General features: G+C 43.8%; 1 protein-coding gene across 3 annotated transcripts in view; it reads left to right on the top strand.

Annotated features, from left to right (window-relative positions):
- The first annotated feature begins 2,940 nt into the window (after positions 1–2,940).
- Positions 2,941–21,101, top strand: part of LOC143930791 (uncharacterized) — a 461,539-nt gene continuing 443,378 nt past the window's right edge. For all 3 annotated transcript variants that reach the window (XM_077455410.1, XM_077455401.1, XM_077455393.1), the window contains exon 1: positions 2,941–3,008. The gene's annotated coding sequence lies outside the window, so the exon portion shown is untranslated. The remainder of the gene's footprint in view (positions 3,009–21,101) is intronic.

The following is a 21,101-nucleotide window of genomic DNA, read 5'->3' as shown; positions in this document are numbered from 1 at the left end:
TCGTGTCCAAGTTTCAGGTGGACTGATCCCCGGACACATGATTCAAAACCTGGACTGTCCAACGTTATTCAGACAGGAATGTGGCTCGGAACAGGGCCTGACAGGTGGGTGAGGGGGCACTATGAGTGTCACATTTCTGTTCTCTTTAGAGCACCAAAAGGTGTCTGAGGTCTGTTACAATCCTATAGTGTGTGCCCCAAAGCACCCACCCCCTATGTTGAAGGCATGTAGCCTGGTATGGTCCAGGAGGGGGGGGGGTGGTTGCTCGTCACATCCCCCCTTTCCTGACCTGTCGGGCTGCATGCTCGGATAAGGGTCTGATATAGATTTTGGGGTGACCCCCACGCCGTTTTTTTTGGCAGGGGGTTCCCCTTAAAATCCATACCAGACTGAAGGGTCTGATATGGGGGGGGGACCCCACGCAATTTAAAAATAAGTTTTGTCGTGGGGTTTTCCCTTAAAGTGGAGCTCCACCCAAAAATTGAACTTCCGCTTTTCGGGAATCCCCCCCCCCTCCGGTGTCACATTTGGCACCTTTCAGGGGGGGGGAGGGGGGAGCAGATACCTGTCTAATACAAGTATGTTGCTCCCACTTCCGGGCATAGATAGTCGAGCAACCCGCGGGTATCTACACCACTTCCAGTGCCTTCTCCATTCCCCCCGCTGTCTTCTGGGAAGACAGCAGGGACCAATGCGATTGCGCAGCACGAGTCACGCATGCGAAGTAGGGAACCAGGAAGTGAAGCTGCAAGGCTTCACTTCCTGATTCCCTTACTGAAGATGGTGGCGCCTCCACCCGAGAGCCGAGGGATGGGTCGGCTGTGGGTGACAACATCGTGGGTGCCCTGGACAGGTAAGTGTCCTTATTTTAAAAGTCAGTGGCTGCAGTATTTGTAGCTGCTGACTTAAAAAAAAAAATTAGGCGGACCTCCGCTTTAAGATTCATACCAGATTCAAAGAGCCCGGTATTGTCAGGATCAAAGTCAGATCCCGTCCATTGAAGTAGGGTGGAAGTCGGACATGAAGTCGCAGGGCAAAGTTGGATCCACAGTAGTATGACTGTCGTGTCATCCCAGTATGAGCCCGGCCTTAAAGGTAAATAAGAGGATTGGGGGCTTTCTGACCCCAGATCTCTTCATAAAGAGGACCTGTCATCCTTATTTCTAATACAAGGAATATTTACATTCCATGTAATAGGAATAATAGTGATAAAAAAAAAATCAAAAATCAAAGGAACGGTGTAAAAATAAAAAAGTAAAATAAATAAGAAAATGTTTTTTTTAAGCTCCCCATTCCCTCCGTGCTGGCGTGCAGAAGTGAACGCATACGTAAGTCGTGCACATATATGTAAACGGTGTTCTCACCACACATGTGAGGTATCGCCAGGAACATTCGAGCGAGAGCAAGAATTCTAGCGCTAGACCTTCTCTAAGGCATTTAAAACGCCTATGGAGATTTTTCAGTACCAGAGTTTGCCACAATATCACAAGCACATGCAATTTTTAAAGCGAGACATGTAAGGTATCTATTAGATTAGGTATCTATTTACTCAGCGTAACATCATCTTTCACATTATACAAAAAAAATGGGGTATATATTGTGTTTTTCTTTCATTCAAATTGTGTTTGAAAAACCGCTGTGCAAATACCATGTGACATAAAAAGTTGCAACGATCACCATTTTATTTCCTAGAGTCTCTGCTAAAAAAATATATCATGTTTGGGGGGTTGTACTGATTATACAGATTTTTAAACTTGTAAACAAAAAGTGTCAGAAAAGGCCTGGTCTTCGAGTGGTTAACCACTTGCTTACTGGGCACGTAAAGCCCCCCTCCTGTCCAGACCAATTTTCAGCTTTCAGTGTTGACGCATTTAGAATGACAATTACGCGGTCATACAACACTGTACCCAAATTAAATTTTTATCATTTTTTCCCCACAAATTGAGCTTTCTTTTGGTGATATTTGATCACCTCTGCGGTTTTTATTTTTTGTTAAAACAGTTTTTTAAAGACAGCATTTAAAAAACAATGTATATTTTGTTATAAAATTTTGCAAACAGGTCATTTTTCTCCTTCATTGAGGTACGCTGATGAGGCGGCACTGATGGGCACTGATGGGTGGCAATAATGGGCACTGATCAGCACTAGTTGGTTACAATGATAGGCAGCACTGGTGGGCATTGATAGGTGGCACTTTTGGGCATTGATAGGTGGCATTCATGGGCATTGATAGTTGGCACTGGTGGGCATTGCCAGGTGGCAATGGCAGGTGGCACTGTCAGGGGGTACTGGTGCCACAGATGAGGCAGAATTGCCTCTTCCTCTTCAGGACCGATGTCCCTTGCACATAAGCCGATGATCACCTTTTTTTTTCAGCACGAGGAGAAAAAAAACGATTACCAAGCTTTTGTTTACATCATGTGATCATCTGTCATTGACTGATAGCTGATCACGTGGTCAAGGGGCCGGTGATCACAGCGTGCGCCACGCGCACCTTGCAGGAGGCACGTGCAAAGGGGAGCCCGTCATAAGGCGGCCTATCGGAAATTCAGGTCTGCGCTGTGGCTGTCATTCAGCTATAGTGCAGACGCCAAGAGGTTAAAGTAAGTAGCGCAGTGCTGAATAGCAAAATAATGGCAAGGTCATGAAGGGAGTAAAACCTTCTGGAGTTTAAAAAAGATCCAAATATGAGAGAGGGAGAATGCAGGGGACAATAGGTGTGTATTTAGGGGGAAGGTCCGCTTTAATAGGTATTTGTGACACTGGGCGCACTGTGGACATATTTAGAGAAGTTTGTGAAGTTTTCTACAACTCTCCGAACAGAGCAGAGTTCGGGGACACAACACCGCAAGTCACAACTCTGCTCTGCTCACGCTGAGGGATCAGTATCTGAGGCGCCGAACTACATTTCCCGGCATCCTCGGCGAGCAGACCGGAAGTGTCTCATGCGTTGCTGTAGCAACGGTAGGGCGCCGTGAGAGCGGAGAGAGGAGGAAGGAGGTGATAAGGTGAGACTGGAACATTAGAAATGTCCTGACTAGCTTCTATTAAAGAGCCTTGTCCTCCATAATACCTTAACATGGAGCTCTATCATTGCCTGTGTACATGGAGAGCACATGCTGTGTAATTTACAAGTGACTCTGAGGTGACAGGGTGACAATTGGTCGGATTTTCTGTTCTTTACCATTCAGGGCTCATTTACACAATGAGGTACATTTGAGTGCGTGTTTTTTACGTGTTCGTTTTAGGGCAGCATAATAATTTCAATGGGCTGTCCGATGTGCGTGAAATGCGCCTAAAAGACGCAGGTAAAATTTTTCAGATTGCGATGCACAAAAACGCATGGTACTGCGGCACTCTACATTTTGATGGGTGCGAACGCACGCGTGTTTCCCCGATACCTGGAGTGTCATTTACCACTTGCCAGGCATTTTGTAGCACTTTTTGTTTGCAAGTTTAAATCCTGTATTTTTTTATTTTTTGCTAGAAAATTACTTAAAACACTCAAACATAGATGTTCTTTTTAGCAGAGACCCTAGGGAATAAAACTGCGATCATTGCAGTTCTATCTGTCACAGTATTTGCGCAGCGGTTTTGCAATTTTTTTGGGGGGGGGGGGGGGATGATACAGTTTAACACCCACCTAACAACTGTCCACGAGTCACACCCATCAAATCATTCTCTGAAGCTATTACCTTTTGTACCGCTCCCTTTAGAATGTAAGCTCTACAAGCAGGGCCCTCCTGTACCTTTTGTATTGAACTGTAATTGTGTTGTCCCCCCCTATACATTGTAAAGTGCTGCGTAAACTGTTGGCGCTATATAACTCGTGTAAAATAATAATGAAGAAAAAAAAGCACTATATATATTCCATTTGTTTTGTATAATGTGAAAGATTATGTTAGGCCGAGTAAATAGATACCTAACATGTCACACTTTAAAATTGCAAACGTTCGTGGAATGGCGAAAAACGACAGTAAATACAAATCTCCATAGGTCGCATTTTAAACACCTTTACAGGTCACCTGTTTGGAGTTACAGAGGAGGTCTAGTGCTAGAATTATTGCTCTCGCTCTAACGTTTGTGGCAATATCTCACAGGTGTGGTGCAAACACCGCTTTACGTATGCGGGCGCCAGGGGCGGACCGACAACTCATGGGGCCCCCGGGCAATAGGAGATTATGGGGCCCCCAGGCAATCAGAGATTATGGGGCCACACAGTATACACAAACACACACACACACACACAGTACTGAAGAGGTGGGGCAGCTATAGTCTCTGGATTTTTAGACCAAAAGGATGTCAGTAAGGGACATTTCAGAGACAGATGTAAAAAAAAACACAAAGTTTTACATACTGTCCCTGGTTTTACTGAGGCTGGCAACCCTGATGGGGCCCCCTAGTGGCATGGGGCCCTCGGGCAGTGCCCAAATGGCCCAATGGTCAGTCCGCCCCTGGAGGGCGCTTATATATGAGGGATGGGGACGCTTTAATTTTACATTTTTTTTCTTATTTATTTTACTTCTTATTTTTACACTGTCCCTTTTTAATTTTTTTTTTAATCACTTTTATTCCTATTACAAGGAATGTAAATATCCTTTGTAATAGAGTTAAGGGTGACAGGTCCTCTTTATAGAGGGATTTGTGATCAAAAAGACCCAAAATCTCTTCCTTACCTTTTATAAGCAAATAAAATGTATTCTTACAGCCTGGACCAGAAGTGACGTTATGACGTTGCTCCGGTCCTCCAAGGCCATAGAGTCAATCAAAGAATATTGCTTATGGGTGAAATAGATTGCCTATGGGAGCAGCAGGCCCCACCGTTAGATTGTTTCTCTGGCGAAGCAGCGGAAATGGCAGGCTGGGGGGGGGTGGGGTGTCTGTGCCCCCTTCCACCGTTTCGGAAAACTTTCACGAGCCACATAGAACAGTTTCCAGTTTCACGAGAAAGCCATTTGCCAAAAACGAAACCAGGGTTACGAGTGATATCTTCAGCCATAATCCCGGTAAACTGTTTGCAAATCGCAGCGTACGTATGCGTATTGCAATCGGCAAGTAATTAAGAATTATTGACACCTGCAGTGCATTTTTGCATGGTGCGGGAAACCGCGCAATTTTGCGCATGCCCCCACACTTGGTGTGTGCAAGCCATGAGACTGGATATTTAAGCTTATTTAGGGGAGTCCAGGGCCCCATTCGCACTAAGACGTGCAACATTAATTGTGGGGCTTAGGGCAGCCCATTCATTTCAATGGGCTGTCCTACCTAGCCTATGCACAACAAATGTGACAAAGTAGCTCATACGTGTTTTTTGAGCCCTGAGCATCTCATTTTTTTAACTACGTGTATTGCTGTGTTTGTTGCAAGTTTATTTTTTTATTTATTTTTTTTTAGCAGAAAACTGCTGGCTGCATTTGGGTGCCATTAATAATGAATGGCATCGAAAGCACAACATTCAATTTATGCACGGTTCGACTTTGCATGTGTTCATGAAATGCTATAGTGTACCCATTTAAAAAAAAAAAGTAAAAAAATTATTGGAGTATCACAAAACCCACAAAAGACAAAAGTGCCAGTTAAAGTGATGTTATACTTACCTGCTCTGTGTAATGGTTTGTCCCAGAGCAGCCGATCCTCCTCTTTCAGGGTCCCCTGCCTGTGCTCTTGGCTCCTCCTGCCTTCTTAATACCAGCCTAGCAAGCCACTTGCTAATGGGGGTACTCGTGCAAGCTCACTCCCGAGCCTTGCTATCTACATCCATAGACACAGATGCCAGGGCTTTGCCCCTCCCCCCGTATAGGATTGCCAATGGATCCCACTTCTATCAATCTGCCCTGTGAGAAAGAAGAGAGGAGAAAGATCGGCTGCTCTTGCGCACAGTTTTGGTGGTGATGGGGCTCAGGTAAGTATAAGGAGGGGGCCTGGGGGAGGGGATCCGGGTCACAGAAGGTTTTTTACGTTAACCTGTTCCCGACCGACACACGCCGATGTACGTCGGCAGAATGGCACGGACAGGAAAATGGGCGTACAGGTAGGTCCCTTTAAATTTGCCGCTGTGCCATCGCGCGCACGCCGCCCGGGACCTCCGTGAGTCAGGTCGCGGGTCCCGCGGACTCAATTGCCACGGGGTTACCCGTGATTGTCTCACGAGGAGGAAGAACGGGAAGCTTCTGCCTAGTGACAGTGTCACTGATCTCTGCTCCCTGTGATTGGGAGCAGAGATCAGTGACGTGTCACACGTAGCCACGCCCCCCACAGTTAGAGTCACACCCCAGGACACCCCTAACGCTTGCCCTGCCCCCTAGTGTTTAACCCCCTCATTGCCAGTGTCATTTACACAGGAATTGTTGCATTTGTATAGCACTGATTGTGATCTCAAAAATGTCCGATGTGTCCGCCATAATATTGCAGTCGTGATAAAAATCACTGCTCGTCGCCATTACTAGTAAAAAAAAAAAAAAAATTATTAATAAAAATGCCATAAAACTATGCCCTATTTTGTAAACGCTATAACTTTTGTGCAAACCAATCAATAAACGCTTATTGTGATTTTATTTTTACCAAAAATATGTAGAAGAATATGTATTGGCCTACTGAAGAAAACATTTTTTTTTATATATTTTTGGGGATATTTAGCAAAAAGTAAAAAATAATGTTTTTTTCAAAATTGTTGCTCTTTTTTTGTTTATATCGCAAAAAATAAGAACCGCAGAGGTGATCAAATACCACAAAAAGAAAGCTCTATTTGTCGGAAAAAAGGACATCAATTTTGTTTGGGAGCTGCGAAACACAACCGCGCAATTGTCAGTTAAAGGGGGGTAAAATCTTCTGGGGCTGAAGCGGTTAATGCTGCAGCTACTAAACTAAGCCTAGATCACACACTAGGCTAACACTGCTAAACGCTGGCAAAAAAATGCTAAAACATTCGGGGGTTTTTTTTGTCCTGCATTTTTACATTAGTTTTTAGCTTTCTAGTGTGTATGAGATCTCTTTTCCTCGAGATGTAAAAAGTGCCCCCTTGTCCTCTTTGATGACCTTAAAGTGAATAATTCTACACCAAGTTAACTATTTGGACCACTTATGTATTTGTACATGTTGATCATATACCCTCTTATTCCTCACTTCTCTAAAGAGAATAAAGTAATTTCAGCTAATCTGTAAAATTGTGAAAACATAAATGTCCATAAAAACAAAACTTTTTATTCCTGCTTTAAAAAAGACCCTGTCTGGCCCTCGATAATGACACCTTTGACAAATTTAACACCCTCTGGCTTATTTGGATAGACCTCAGACTCCCTTAAAACGTTATTGACGCCCCTGGGTCAACCCAGCCGTACACCTTGATTGCATAATGCAGGTTTGATATACCGAGGTCTGCTCGGACCCCCTCGGCCCCCTTCTACCCCTGTCTTCTCTCTCTCTCCCTCTTCCTCCCTCTATTACTCTTTTCTCATCCTCTTCCCCCCTATCGGTCTTTCTTTCTATTTTATCTACACGATAGTATGGGCTCTCACTACTCCTTGTAAAGAGTATCACCGCCTCTTCTAGAAGACGGCGGTGTGTTATGCAGGCCATACACGGTCGAATTTCGAACAAATTTTCTTTTCAAAATCAGAAAATTCGTTTTTTTTGTGATCCGATGATGCCACCATTGATTTTCGAAATTCGGCCGACCAAGCCTTCAATTTTACCTCATGTTGCTACAGAAAAGAATTTTCTTGGCTGGGAATCTTCTTTTCTCTCCGTAAATTTTCTTTTATCTCCGTACATTTTCTTTTCTTATTACGTTTCTCGCACGATTCTCCCATCATTGATTAGAAAATCGTTCGTTTTTCTAAAAATTTCCAACATGTCCGATTCCTCAAATTTTATTTCCGCACGAAAATCGGCTGTTGCTGCAGCCCACTAATGGTGTGAAATTCATACGAAAATTCTTAGATACGATTTTCGAAAGAAAATTCTTTCGAAATTCGAACCGTGTATGGCCGGCATTAGTGCCTACAATGGAAATGTTTCCAATGATAAACGAAAAGTGAGACTTGCACTGTATTACCCTATGTTGTGGTCATCTGAAAGATATTTGTATTGTATTATTTTATTTTGATAAAAACAATAAAACATATTTGTCTCTAAAAAAGACCCTGTGAGGATAGAATTTTAGAGTGGATCGGTTTGGGTCGGTACAGTTTGGAAGGGTTAGAATGGTCTGGTCTATTCAGATGAGCGTTTCCACTGCAAGTCAGACCACCAGGGGCCATACGGGGTTTAGAAAAATTGCCTTTGACGTGGGCATTGGCGTTTTTTCTGTCCGCCAATCAGTGGAATGTATTGTGTGATGCCGGTAACTCCGCCCTAACAGTACCATTTTCTATGGCCCCGCATCTGAAGCAGGACCCTGAATGGTGCGGTATGGTTCGGTTGTATGGGCCGCTTTCATAATGGAAACACTCAAAATAGCGTACCGTACCGAACCAACCCGAACCGATCCGCTCAGTGGAAATGAGGCATATGTGAGCTGCCATTACTGAATCGGTTGTAGGAACAGAGGTCACCTGAAGTCTCACGGTTGTTGCCTGACCTCAGCCAGCTATTATATCCCATCTTATCAGGTCAGGCAGGACAGGCAGCAGCTTAAAGTGTAATTCCAACAAAAAAGGCTGACTATACACTGGTAGATTTTTGAACGAATATTGAGATGAATATTCATAGAAAACTCCTTGTACATTTGACTAGGGTTGCACTGATACCGTGTTTTTACCGGCGAGTACAAATACCAAGACTTTTGGTCAACTACTTACTGATACCTCAAAGAACCGATACCTCAAATACATGTCAAGAATATAATGCGTTTTGAATAGGAATGCGGTGCAATCCCTGTATGCATCAAATGCAATTTCCCCCACCGCTCCTGTGTGAACCCAGGCTGAAGTCCCTATGATGGACCTGAGTTCACATAGGAGCAGTGGGGGAAACCACATGTGATTTAGACGGGAATTGCACCGCATTCCTGTTCAAATCGCATTTAAATCTTGAAGTATATTTGAGGTATCGGTTCTTTGAGGTATCAACGTTAATACTCATTCATTTTGTATGGTATCAAATGACACCACAAAGGTATTGGTTTCAGGTATCGTAGATTTCCATGAATACGAGTACTCATGTATCTGCTTAGTCTCGGCACCGATACCGGTATCAGTGCAACCCTACATTCAATGACTGGATGGAGTTGTTTGAAGATTTTTGTTTGCTTTTAACTTGGATTTTGGAATGAATGTAATTTCCAGAACAAGAATCACATTGAATTTTCCGTCACTGGTTGAAAACAAATGTCAATTAGAAAATCAAACAAATGTTCTTAAAGTGGTTGTAAACCCTCACAAACCACTTTGACCTACAGGTAAGCCTAGATTAAGGCTTACCTGTAGGTCCAAGAAATATCTCCTAAACCTATACGATTTAGGAGATATTTACAAAACGACAGGCACCTCTGTCTATGGCGCATGTGCCATAGACAGCGGCGCGCAGGCGCACTGAGCAGGCCGCAGATCACTGTGATATGCCGCTCGTGTCGGCTCCCGTGCGCATGTGCGGGAGTGACGTCATCGCGGCTCCGGTGAATCACAGCACTGGAGAAGCGAGACTCGGAAGTCACTCCGGGATACATGGCAGCGGTGAAGATGAAGACGGAGGACCGCTTTGGGGGCTTCGTTCTCAGGTAAGTTATTCATAATGAGCTAGTATGCTATGCATACTAGCTCATTATGCCTTTGCCTTGCAGGTTGCATTTTTTTTTTTAAATAGCCTTTACTTCCTCTTTAAAATGAGCAATTTGGAACAAAATTGTACTAGCGCATGAGCTGCCTTTGTTTACTATTATTTAGAGCTGTTCCCTCACTTAGTTCTTGTTCACATGGGTGGCTAGGGGGTGGTAAAAGCAGGTGCTCGAGTAACAGTTTTACTGTCCACTGACCTGTACACAGAAATGTTGCCAAAGCAAAAATTACGTGGCATGGCGTATTTGGCAGGTGATACCACCTCCTGATACAACTCATTCAACTCGGCAAACACGAAGTATAACCATTTTGAGGGTTAAAGCAGGCAATGAGGTCACATATCTCCTCCTCACCACCTGTCAAATGCTCTCTGAATAGAGCTTCAATGTGGATCACTTTTCAGAGGGGCGTAGGTATCGCCTCATGTATGAAAATGGGCATGTCATGCTTTTTTTTAGTAGGGGGAGGCTAGAACCTCTGTTAGTTTTTTAATGCCTAAAATACAAAATAGGCAGCACTATATATTTAAAAACCCGTATTCCCTTAATCTAATTCTAATACACTTGTGAAACCAAACATATATATATATATATATATATATATATATATATATATATATATATATATATATATATAAAAGTCTCCTGTCAGTCAACTATCAGTTAAATAACATAAAACCTCATAAAGCGTGAATAATATAATTTAAGAGGCATATATACAAAAAAAGGTAAATATACAAAAAGACTTCCATGCCATAAGTGCACTTGCTGCTCTACCAGAAAATGCTACATGCCCAATATTCCTCAGACAGTCCTCATGTAGAGACAGGAAACAGAGATGGAACATGATGACATACAGTGCCTTGCGAAAGTATTCGGCCCACTTGAACTTTTCAACCTTTTGCCACATTTCAGGCTTCAAACATAAAGATATAAAATTTAAATTTTTTGTGAAGAATCACCAACAAGTGGGACACAATTGTGAAGTGGAACGAAATCTATTGGATATTTTAAACTTTTTTAGCAAATAAAAAACTGAAAAGTGGTGCGTACAAAATTATTCGGCCCCTTTACTTTCAGTGCAGCAAACTCACTCCAGAAGTTCAGCGAGGATCTCTGAATGATCCAATGTTGTCCTAAATGACTGATGGTGATAAATAGAATCCACCTGTGTGTAATCAAGTCTCTGTATAAATGCACCTGCTCTGTGATAGTCTCAGGGTTCTGTTAAAAGCGCAGAGAGCATCATGAAGACCAAGGAACACACCAGGCAGGTCCGTAATACTGTTGTGGAGAAGTTTAAAGCCGGATTTGGATGGATACAAAAATATTTCCCAAGCTTTAAACATCCCAAGGAGCACTGTGCAAGCGATCATTTTGAAATGGAAGGAGTATCAGACCACTGCAAATCTACCAAGACCTGGCCGTCCCTCTAAACTTTCAGCTCAGACAAGGAGAAGACTGATCAGAGATGCAGCCAAGAGGCCCATGATCACTCTGGATGAACTGCAGAGAACTACAGCTGAGGTGGGAGAGTCTGTCCATAGGACAACAATCAGTTGTACACTGCACAAATCTGGCCTTTATGGAAGAGTGGCAAGAAGAAAGCCATTTCTCAAAGATATCCATAAAAAGTCTCGTCTAAAGTTTGCCACAAGCCACCTGGGAGACACACCAAACATGTGGAAGAAGGTGCTCTGGTCAGATGAAATCAAAATTGAACTTTTTGCCCACAATACAAAACGATATGTTTGGCGTAAAAGCAACACAGCTCATCACCATCAACACACCATCCCCACTGTCAAACATGGTGGTGGCAGCATCATGGTTTGGGCCTGCTTTTCTTCAGCAGGGACAGGGAAGATGGTTAAAATTGAGGGGAAGATGGATGCAGCCAAATACAGGACCATTCTGGATGAAAACCTGTCGGAGTCTGCAAAAGACCTGAAACTGGGACGGAGATTTATCTTCCAACAAGACAATGATCCCAAACATACAGCAAAATCTACAAAGGAATGGTTCACAAATAAACGTATCCAGGTGTTAGAATGGCCAAGTCAAAGTCCAGACCTGAATCCAATTGAGAATCTGTGGAAAGAGCTGAAAACTGCTGTTCACAAACGCTCTCCATCCAACCTCACTGAGCTCGAGCTGTTTTGCAAGGAAGAATGGGCAAGAATTTCAGTCTCTCGATGTGCAAAACTGATAGAGACATACCCCAAGCGACTTGCAGCTGTAATCGCAGCAAAAGGTGGCTCTACAAAGTATTAACGCAAGGGGGCCGAATAATTTTGCACTCCCCACTTTTCATATTTTTATTAGCTAAAAAAGTTTCAAAAATCCAATAGATTTCGTTCCACTTCACAATTGCGTCCCACTTGTTGGTGATTCTTCACAAAAAATAACATTTTTATATCTTTATGTTTGAAGCCTGAAATGTGGCAAAAGGTTGAAAAGTTCAAGGGGGCCGAATACTTTTGCAAGGCACTGTAACTGCACCTTCCCTACGCATTTCATCATTTCGATTTCAACAAGCGTTAGTGCCCATGCTGTGGCTTGCAGGATCTTTGTATCCTTTTTCATGAGAATTGTGTTACTTTGTTGTATTCAAAGTCCTCTCTTGCCATCTTAACCTTGTGTTAGCCATACACTTGTAGGTTACACTAGTTTCCCCTATCCATGCTAAACATCTTCCCATACACTGGGTGAATATTCTTTGGTTCCTATCCAACTGGCCAAAATGTAATCAATGGGCGGCCCTCCACCTGACATCCTTCGATTGAATAATCATAGGAGCCAGGTGGAATATTGTTGGGCGAACAGATGCAGGCACTGCCCGGGTATTCTGACATTTGGCACCACTGGCTCTCTGAATACATCAGCTGCAACAAGAGATCCATCCATCCGTGCTGTTTAGCGTGGATGGAATAAACTGTTAGGCCGCGTACACACGCGCGGACTGTTCGCCCAACTTTGTCCGTCCAACAGTTTCGGCAAACAGTCCGCTCAAACTTAGCATGGACGGACATGGCCACACACGACGGACGAACAGTTTGCTGAAACCGTGCGCGATGACGTGAACGGCACGTACGACGGGACGAAAAATACGACGTCCTATACACTGCATTATAGCTTTCGGCGTGAAAATCCTTTCTGAGCATGCGTGCAACTTTGTTTGACGAACAAGCCTACACACGGGCGGACTGTTCGCTCAAACAAGGTTTCAGCGGACAGTTTTTCGGAAATTCCGAAAAACCTTGTCCGTCCAACTGTCCGCTGAAACTGTCCGCTGAAAGCCCACACACGAGCGGACTGTCCGCCCAAACACTGTTCAGCGGACAAAGTTGGGCGAACAGTCCGCCCGTGTGTACGCGGCCTCAGATTCCTTTTGTTCAGGCTGCAATCTAAATGAAAAGGTATATAGCCAGCTTTAATTTGCAAATAGTTAATAAGCATTCTTAACAGATCACTGTAGAGACAAGTCATCTTTATGGTGACTACACTTCCATTACACCTTATTATTAATGTTTATTACCCTTTTATTAGAACTAAACCCAACGAGTTATAGTTAGTGTTAGTCAGGTAAGAACGTTTAATTAAATGTAACTCTATGGACATGTGTCCTTTTTTAGCCTATGTTACAAAGATTGTTAACAAATCCTTCATAAATTAATTGTCTTTGTGTGTTTTATTGATCCTGACACTTTTTGATATTTATTCATCAAACGATCTATACAGAAACAACCATTGTTTAAATCAGACTTAGGCTATACATGGATCAAAATTCCCTGCTGAACCAGGCTGAGATTTGATACATGATGGGCAGGCTGATTGTATCCAAGTTGATCCATCGATCAACCTGGATACCTCAAGTTGAGTACAACCAGCTTGTCTGAATTTTTGTATATGATTACTGCCAAAGGATATAGCTGCTAGCAGTAAATATTGTGTTCTGCTGGCCAGCGGTGTTTTAGTTTTAGTCATAGGGGTCGATTCACTAACGTTTACCACATTCAATAAGGGTATAATGTTACTCATTTGCATAAATGATCACATTCATTAAACAAAGTCAAATTCACCACAAAAAAATTATTATGCGACATTTGGAAGAAAGGAGAAGTAGATATGGCGCTATACCTTTAAGACCTCTATAATAGTGTACTTAAATTAAAACAACAAAAAATCCTGTGAATTATATAAATTACAACCTCGTGAAAAAGCCAGATGGCGCAAGTGCCGTGTTAATAGGATGATGGTGAGAAAAAAAAAAAAAAAAAAAAAAAATATATATATATATATATATATATATATATATATATATATATATATATATATATAATACCAAATATATATCTCTACTCTATTCAATAAGCAAATTCTATACGTGCATAAATAGTGTTCTGAGTGCACATGCCATTCTAGTGAAGCTGATCACTTTACATGCAGTAAATAATTATCCGTGCAGTAATTTATAAAATGTCACATAAATAATTTCATCAAAGATAATAAGTAATAAAAATAGCGATTAATGAATAAATAAATTTGAATATAAATAAAAATAAAGTTAAAAATCAGTCCAACTGAGGATCAGACAATCAATCCAGAAAGTTCTTCTTAGTGATTTGGTGCAAAGAGAAGTGTGTTGCCACTTCAAAGAAAGTCCCCCAACACGTGTGTCCAAAAAAGTGCTACTATTACCCTCACCAGATCACCTGCCCCCTTCAAGGGTAAGCTTGTTGCCACAGTGTGAGTCCCTGTGTTGCTGCCTGGTATCACTCTGGGGGGTCCTTAGTTAGTCCGTTGGGGGTACCTCATATAGATGTCAATGAAAGAGAAGGGGATCCATAGTGTAAACCGCTTTAAAACCAGATTTATTCATTGAAAAACTACTCACATATATCTCTATGTAAAAATCACTTGTGTAAACCAACAGCCGTCCGCCGTGGCGTTCTGAGAAGGAGAGAGTGTGTCTTATGACCACGCCCTACGCGTTTCGTCACTACGACGTCCTCTGGAGCGGCATTTACTGTAAAAAAAAATTAAAATAAAGTGCCGGTAAATACCACATAAAAAGCTCTTAAAGCGACGGAGTTCCAGGCACAAAAGCAACTCTGTCTTAAAGAGGAAGTAAACTCCCCCACTGTGATTTCTCATTTAGTCCATTATAATAAGTAATTATCAAACTATAGCCACTGTAATCCAGCCAAAATCGCATATTACTTACTGTTTAAAGAAACTTAAAAAAATAACTTGTTTCCAGGGGTTAGGCAGCGCCATCTTAAGTATTGTTTTCTGAGTCCACAGTGGAGTGTATCTCCGCCCTTACATTGAGCACTTCCTGTACTGTTAACCAAGCCTCCTTCTCAATCCAACATTTCTATAGCAACCCTGCTTCGCTGTATAGCACATGTCACTCACCAGCCCTCCTTGCTGACTTGTTTTATTACATAGTATTTACTTGTGCCGATTGTCTGTCTAATGTTTGCCTTTGTCAGTCTTATCAGCTTCAGCTGATAAGACTGCAGTAATGGCCAGGTTTACACTGCATGTGATGTCACCTGGTCACATGGGGTGTAGGAGGAAGCTCTGAGCGATTATGCAGCCTCCTGGGATTTCAGTGGTGTGCCGTAGGAAGTCCTGATAACAGACAGACAAGCACATAGAGAGTGTGCCGTAAATAAGGGGAGATCTGGGCATGCACAGTGACATCATTCTAAAGAACAAAAAGGATTACAACAATACTAAGCAAGTAAGGAGATATCTGCAAGCAGTGTTCATTAGGGTTTTTTATGCTGATTTACATGGGACAAAGTTGTGGGGGAGAAAGTACAACCACTTTAAACAATAGTACACCCCAACCCAACCCCCCCCCCCCCTCTTATTTTTGGATATCTTTTTGGGGGGGGTTGGTACCTTTTCTGCTCTTTTTCTTCCGGACTTCTGTCCTATGTTGCCCCGGTGAGGTATGTCATGTCCGCGATCGCATCGTGCCCTCCGTGTTATCCCCGCTACCTTCTGGGACCTGTGTATGTCCCAGAAGGTCATTCAGAAAGTTTCAGTGCCAGTTTCTCTTACTTGCAATGCTGGCGCCTGCACCCGGAGTCGATGGACGGATCAGCTTGGGGTGCCGACAGCTCGGGCTCCCTGGACAGGTAAGTGTCCTTTATTTTTGTAGCTGCTGACTTTTCATTTTTTTTTTCCCAGGCTGGAACTCCGCTTTAAGTCTAATTTACAAACAGACCAATGTGTTAAAAAATATGCTATAACTATTACCAAGGTTTTGCTGGTGGCATCACATGCAGGATTTGTCTAAAAACAGCCTGGGGGTCAGGGGGACCCCCAGGCTGTTTATTGGCAAATAGCTGGTTGGCAGTGGGCCAGGAAGCCGGCCACCGCGTCCTTAACAACCAATGACTCATCAGCGGTCAGAGGGCTTCCCCGCTCCCCAGTCCATACCAGGCCCTTTGGGTCTGGTATTGATTTTAAGGGGAACCCCACGTCAAAATCTATACCAGACCCCTATCCAGACATGCAGCCTGGCAGGTCAGGAAAGGGGGGACGAGTGAGCTCCCCCTCCCCTTTTGAACCATACCAGGCCACATGCCCTCAACATGAGGGTGGGTGCTTTGAGGCAGGGGAAGCTCTGCCCCCCCACCCCAAAGAACCTTGTTGATGGGGACAAGGACCTCATCCCCACAACCATTGCCTGGTGGTTGTGGGGGTCCGTGGGCAGGGGGCTAATCAGAATCTGGAAGCTCCTTTTTAGAAGAGGGCCCCCAGACCCGCCCCCAACCCATGTGAATGAGTTTCCGGTACATTGTACCCCTACCCTTTCACCAAAAAAGTGTCACAAGGTTATAAAGACACACAAACAGTTTTTGTTAATTCTTTTATAAAAAAATCTGAAAATCGTGTCCCACAATGTAAATCCACCATTAATCACGCCTCATGCCGGACCCGAGAAAAAAAAAGATGCTCTCACTGTCAGTGAAGGCTGGCTACCTACTGCAGGCTCCGCCATCTGACATTTCTGATATAGGTAAGGTATGTGGCCACCTGGCTACATCATCTGGTGGCCCCGCCCCTTGTGATGTCACCGACCCAGCATGCACTGGCCCGTGATGTCACAAGGGGCGGGGGCCACCAGGTGACGCAGCATGCCTGGATAAGGGTCTGGTATGGGTCCTTTTCTTTGAAGTGCATCACGGGACATACAGCCATAGTAGTTACTATGTGGGTTATAGGCCACCTTCAGGTGATGGACACTGGCACTGAGGGACCTCTGTGGTTCGTGATGTACTTCAAAGAAAAGGATTTCACAGGTAAGCTGTTATAAAAATCGTATTTTCTCATCGTACATCACGGGACACAGAGCCATAGTAGTTACTATGTGGGATGTCCCATAGCAATGCCAACTGAAGGGAGGGAGACACAGCAAAAATAGGGCATCATGAGACCAAAGGCCATATCCTTGTGAACTTTTACATCTACTTGATAGAATCTGGTAAATGTATGGACTGAAGACCAAGTTGCGGCCTTGCAGATTTGAGCCATGGACGATTGGTGATGCGCTGCCCAGGAAGTACTAACAGCCCTGGTGGAGTGCGCTTTAATATGAAAAGGTGGAACTTTTCCTCTTTAAACCACAAGTTTGAACAATCACTTGTGGAATCCATTTAGAAATAGTACATTTCAATGCTGCCTGTCCTCTTTTAGGACCTTCAGGCAACACAAACAACACATCAGTTTTGAGCAGTCACCTACAAATAGATTTTGACTGCTCTCACCACATCAAGAGAATGTAGTGAATTTTCTTCTGTAGAACGGGGTTCTGGGAAAAAAGAAGGTAGAACAATATCCTGGTTTAAATGAAAACCTTACACTACCTTTGGTAGAAAATTAGGATGAAGATGCAATACAACCTTATCCTTGTGAATAATTAAATATGGCTCTTTACAAGAAAGAGCAGCCAACTCTGATACCCTTCTTGCAGAAGATATGGCTACCAGAAAAACTAGTTTCCTTGTCAAAAGGACCAAGGAAATATGTCGTATTAGCTCAAAAGGCTATTTCTGTGATGCCGACAGGACTAAATTGAAGCTGCAAGGGTTCAGGGGATACCTAACCAGAAGATTAAGCCGCATTACCCCCTGAATAAAGCTACGAACCAAAGAGTGTGAAGCAAGTGGTTGCTGAAATAATACCAATAAAGGCGAAACCTGGCTCTTGATAGTACTCAAGACCAGCTTTATTTCTAATCCCATCTGTAGAAAGTCAAAGATTCTACCTATGACATACTTCCTGCAGTGCCAACCCCTGGATTCACACCAGGAGACATATGCCTTCCAGACTCTATAATATGACTCTTGAGGCCAGGTTGCATTAACCAGAGTAGACAACACTGAACCTAACAGCCCACGCTTCTTCAGAATGTGAGTCTCAATAGCCAAACCATTAGATTTAGCGTTTATAAAGTAGTCTGGAATGCGAGAGAAAGCCTGGCTGTGGCGCTAGGGTCCATGGGTCCCCTACCGCCATCTTTACGATCTCTGCATACCAAGATCTCCTGGGCCACGCTGGGGGCCACAAGAATCACCGACTTCCATTCCTGCTTGATCCTGAGAAGAAGTCATGGACACAGGCAGAATAGGAGGAAATGCATACATCCGTGAGAACCGATTCCACGGGAATAGCAAGGCATGCTAGCGGTAGCGGATCCTTTGTTCTTGACACAAAGTTATTTATTTCTTTTTGGACCTGGACACAAACAGATCTACGTCTGGGATCCCTCATCTTTGACATATTGACAGGAAGATATCGAGGCAAAGGAACCATTCTCCTGGGAACAACTGCTGGCGACTCAAGTAGTCTGCCTGCCATTTTTCTATCCCTAGAATGAAGACTGCCGATAGGCAAAGCACATTTTTTGACATGTTTTCTGCCCAAGATAGGATATGATTCAACTCTCTCTGGACCACACAACTTCTTGTGCCCGCTTGGTGATTGATATAGGCCATTGCTGTGGCACAGGGAAAAAAGTTTTGAACCAAACCCCCAACCCCTACTCTTACATGGGGACCACTATGATCACTTTTTGCCAAAAAATGGATAGGAATTCCAACTTTTTATCCATTGGATCCCTAAGCATTTGAGCATTGTCTGCCGGACAAGTCAAACTCTTATTTACAGAGGCTATAGCAGCGTTAATTGCTGGTATACCCCAATTTTAGTGAATTTTTTCCTCCATAGGATAAAGTGTGAAAAAAACTTTTTGGGAGGGAAAAAATGCTTATCTGGGTGAACCACTCAGATACAAAAAGCTTTTCCAGCAACGAATGGACAGGAAAGACACGCACAGCTTGAGGAGACTTTAGCGAACCCAAACACTCGGTTAAGGGTACATAAATGTGGAACGGACCATTCAGCAATAAATTGCACCATCAATCTTACAGATTGTGAAAGCTGATTCCCCCCGCAATTGACACCTCAGAAGAGGAGTCATCAACCTCGCCATGTTCCCCTGAGGGAATCTTCTCCTGCCCCCAGTTCCTCAGTTTGAGGGTCCTGGGTAATGGAAGAGAACCTGTCGCATTTTGTCCCACACTGGGATTGGACTAAAACTGTTACCCTTTTTTTTTTCAATCCAATCATGGCTGAGGAAAAACAACCTTTTTTGTAAACATAAACAGGGGCTACAGTGTTGAAAACAGTTGCAAACATTTCATGGCTCACTCTGACCAGCCACCCCCACTTAGGGGAAGATGCCATTGTTCCAGAGCTTGAGGGAGACCCTTTTAGCCCTTTTTTGGGGGTGTTTCAACCCCCCCTTCCGACCTTAGCCCAATGCACAAAAGCAGAGGTACTATCAGAAGAAATTGCATCCACTGTTTGAGCAATAGTCCAGCCACTGCTATTAACGCTCAGCCTGATGCCTTTAGTAAATGTGTCAGGGAATGCCTGTGTCACCAACCTCTTATATGCCCCTTTTTGCTATTGTGTCCTTCCACCATCTGCAGCCAGCAAAAAATTGAGCTTTTAAAAATAATCCCGCACTGGACGTTGGAGGATGCCAACGCAGCACTAAGCCCCGTCCCTTCCACCACTTCGCAGCTACTCCTCTATTTTCAAAAGAGGGTTTCCCCGCGTGAGCGCGGGTCTCCTATCCTATGGGATTGGCATGTGTATGTGTGGGGGGGTATGGTGAGGAGGAGACCTGTAACAAGCCGCAGCGGTGAAAAAATGGCGTGCCATCCCCAATCATTTTTGGCTTTCTCCCTTGGAGGAAGAGGGGGAGAGCTTTGTCCAGATGGGGGGTGCTTCGTGGAAGGAAATCCCACCCCCCCATCTTACCGGAGGTCTGAGCTACTCGCCCGAGGGAAGTCTGCTGCTTCTGTGACAAGTGTGATGTTTGAGGAAAGCATGACAATGTACATGCTCTATACAGCCCCCAGTGGTGACTTTTAGGCATGACATTTACTTTTTTAAAGGAGACATTTCATAAGAAAATGTAAAAATTCCTTAGAAACCACCACTTACCTTTCCCGCCGCAGGGTTTTCTGTGGTAAAAACCAACAGACCCAATCTTCACCTCTCACGGTGGGCTCCGTTACAAAACTTTCAGGAACCAGGGACTGTCGGGGAACCCACACTCCTGGACCTGTAAAACACCCCGCCAGAAAAAACTTTATGGCTGAAAAAAAAAAAAACTCTGGATCCCCGGGGTCCAGCTCTCTAAAAAGAGAAGCATAACAGGCAAAACCTAATTTCTTCTGCCGCGAGGCCCGGGTACCATTAAATTCGGCCTGAAAAGACACTTTGAATGGATCTGGCTGCATAGCTGGCCCCAGCAAGGATTGCTCCAGTGGAGCTCAGCACAGCACATCTGAAAAACATGAAAAAACAGAGGTACTCCCAGTAGTGGGAGGGGTTATATAGGGAGCGGACTTCTTGTCTTAGGGCGTGCCAGTGTCCATCACCTGAAGGTGGTCTATAACCCACATAGTAACTACTATGGCTGTGTTCCGTGATGTATGATAAGAAAAGTGAATGCATTTATTAGTAAGGAAGTTGTGAAGAGCATCATATTTGGGGACAGTTATGCCCTGTACACACGGTCGGACTTTCCGATGGAAAATGTGCGATCAGATCGTGTTGTTGGAAAATCCGATCGTGCGTGGGCTCCATCTGACTTTTTTTGTCGGAATTTCCGACACACAAAGTTTGAGAGCTGATGTTCTGCTGAGAACTGTCCCCCCATTGGATAGTGTCCGCCTCGTACTGCGCAGGACAAGGAGACGCCAAAAGTCTCTGAAGATTCCAGGTTTAAGCC

Source organism: Lithobates pipiens, unplaced genomic scaffold, assembly GCF_037356315.1.
Source record: "Lithobates pipiens isolate NorthernLeopardFrog02 unplaced genomic scaffold, aLitPip1_a1.2 Scaffold_10, whole genome shotgun sequence".
Classification (NCBI taxonomy): domain Eukaryota; kingdom Metazoa; phylum Chordata; class Amphibia; order Anura; family Ranidae; genus Lithobates; species Lithobates pipiens.
This window is presented reverse-complemented; position numbering and strand designations above follow the sequence as displayed.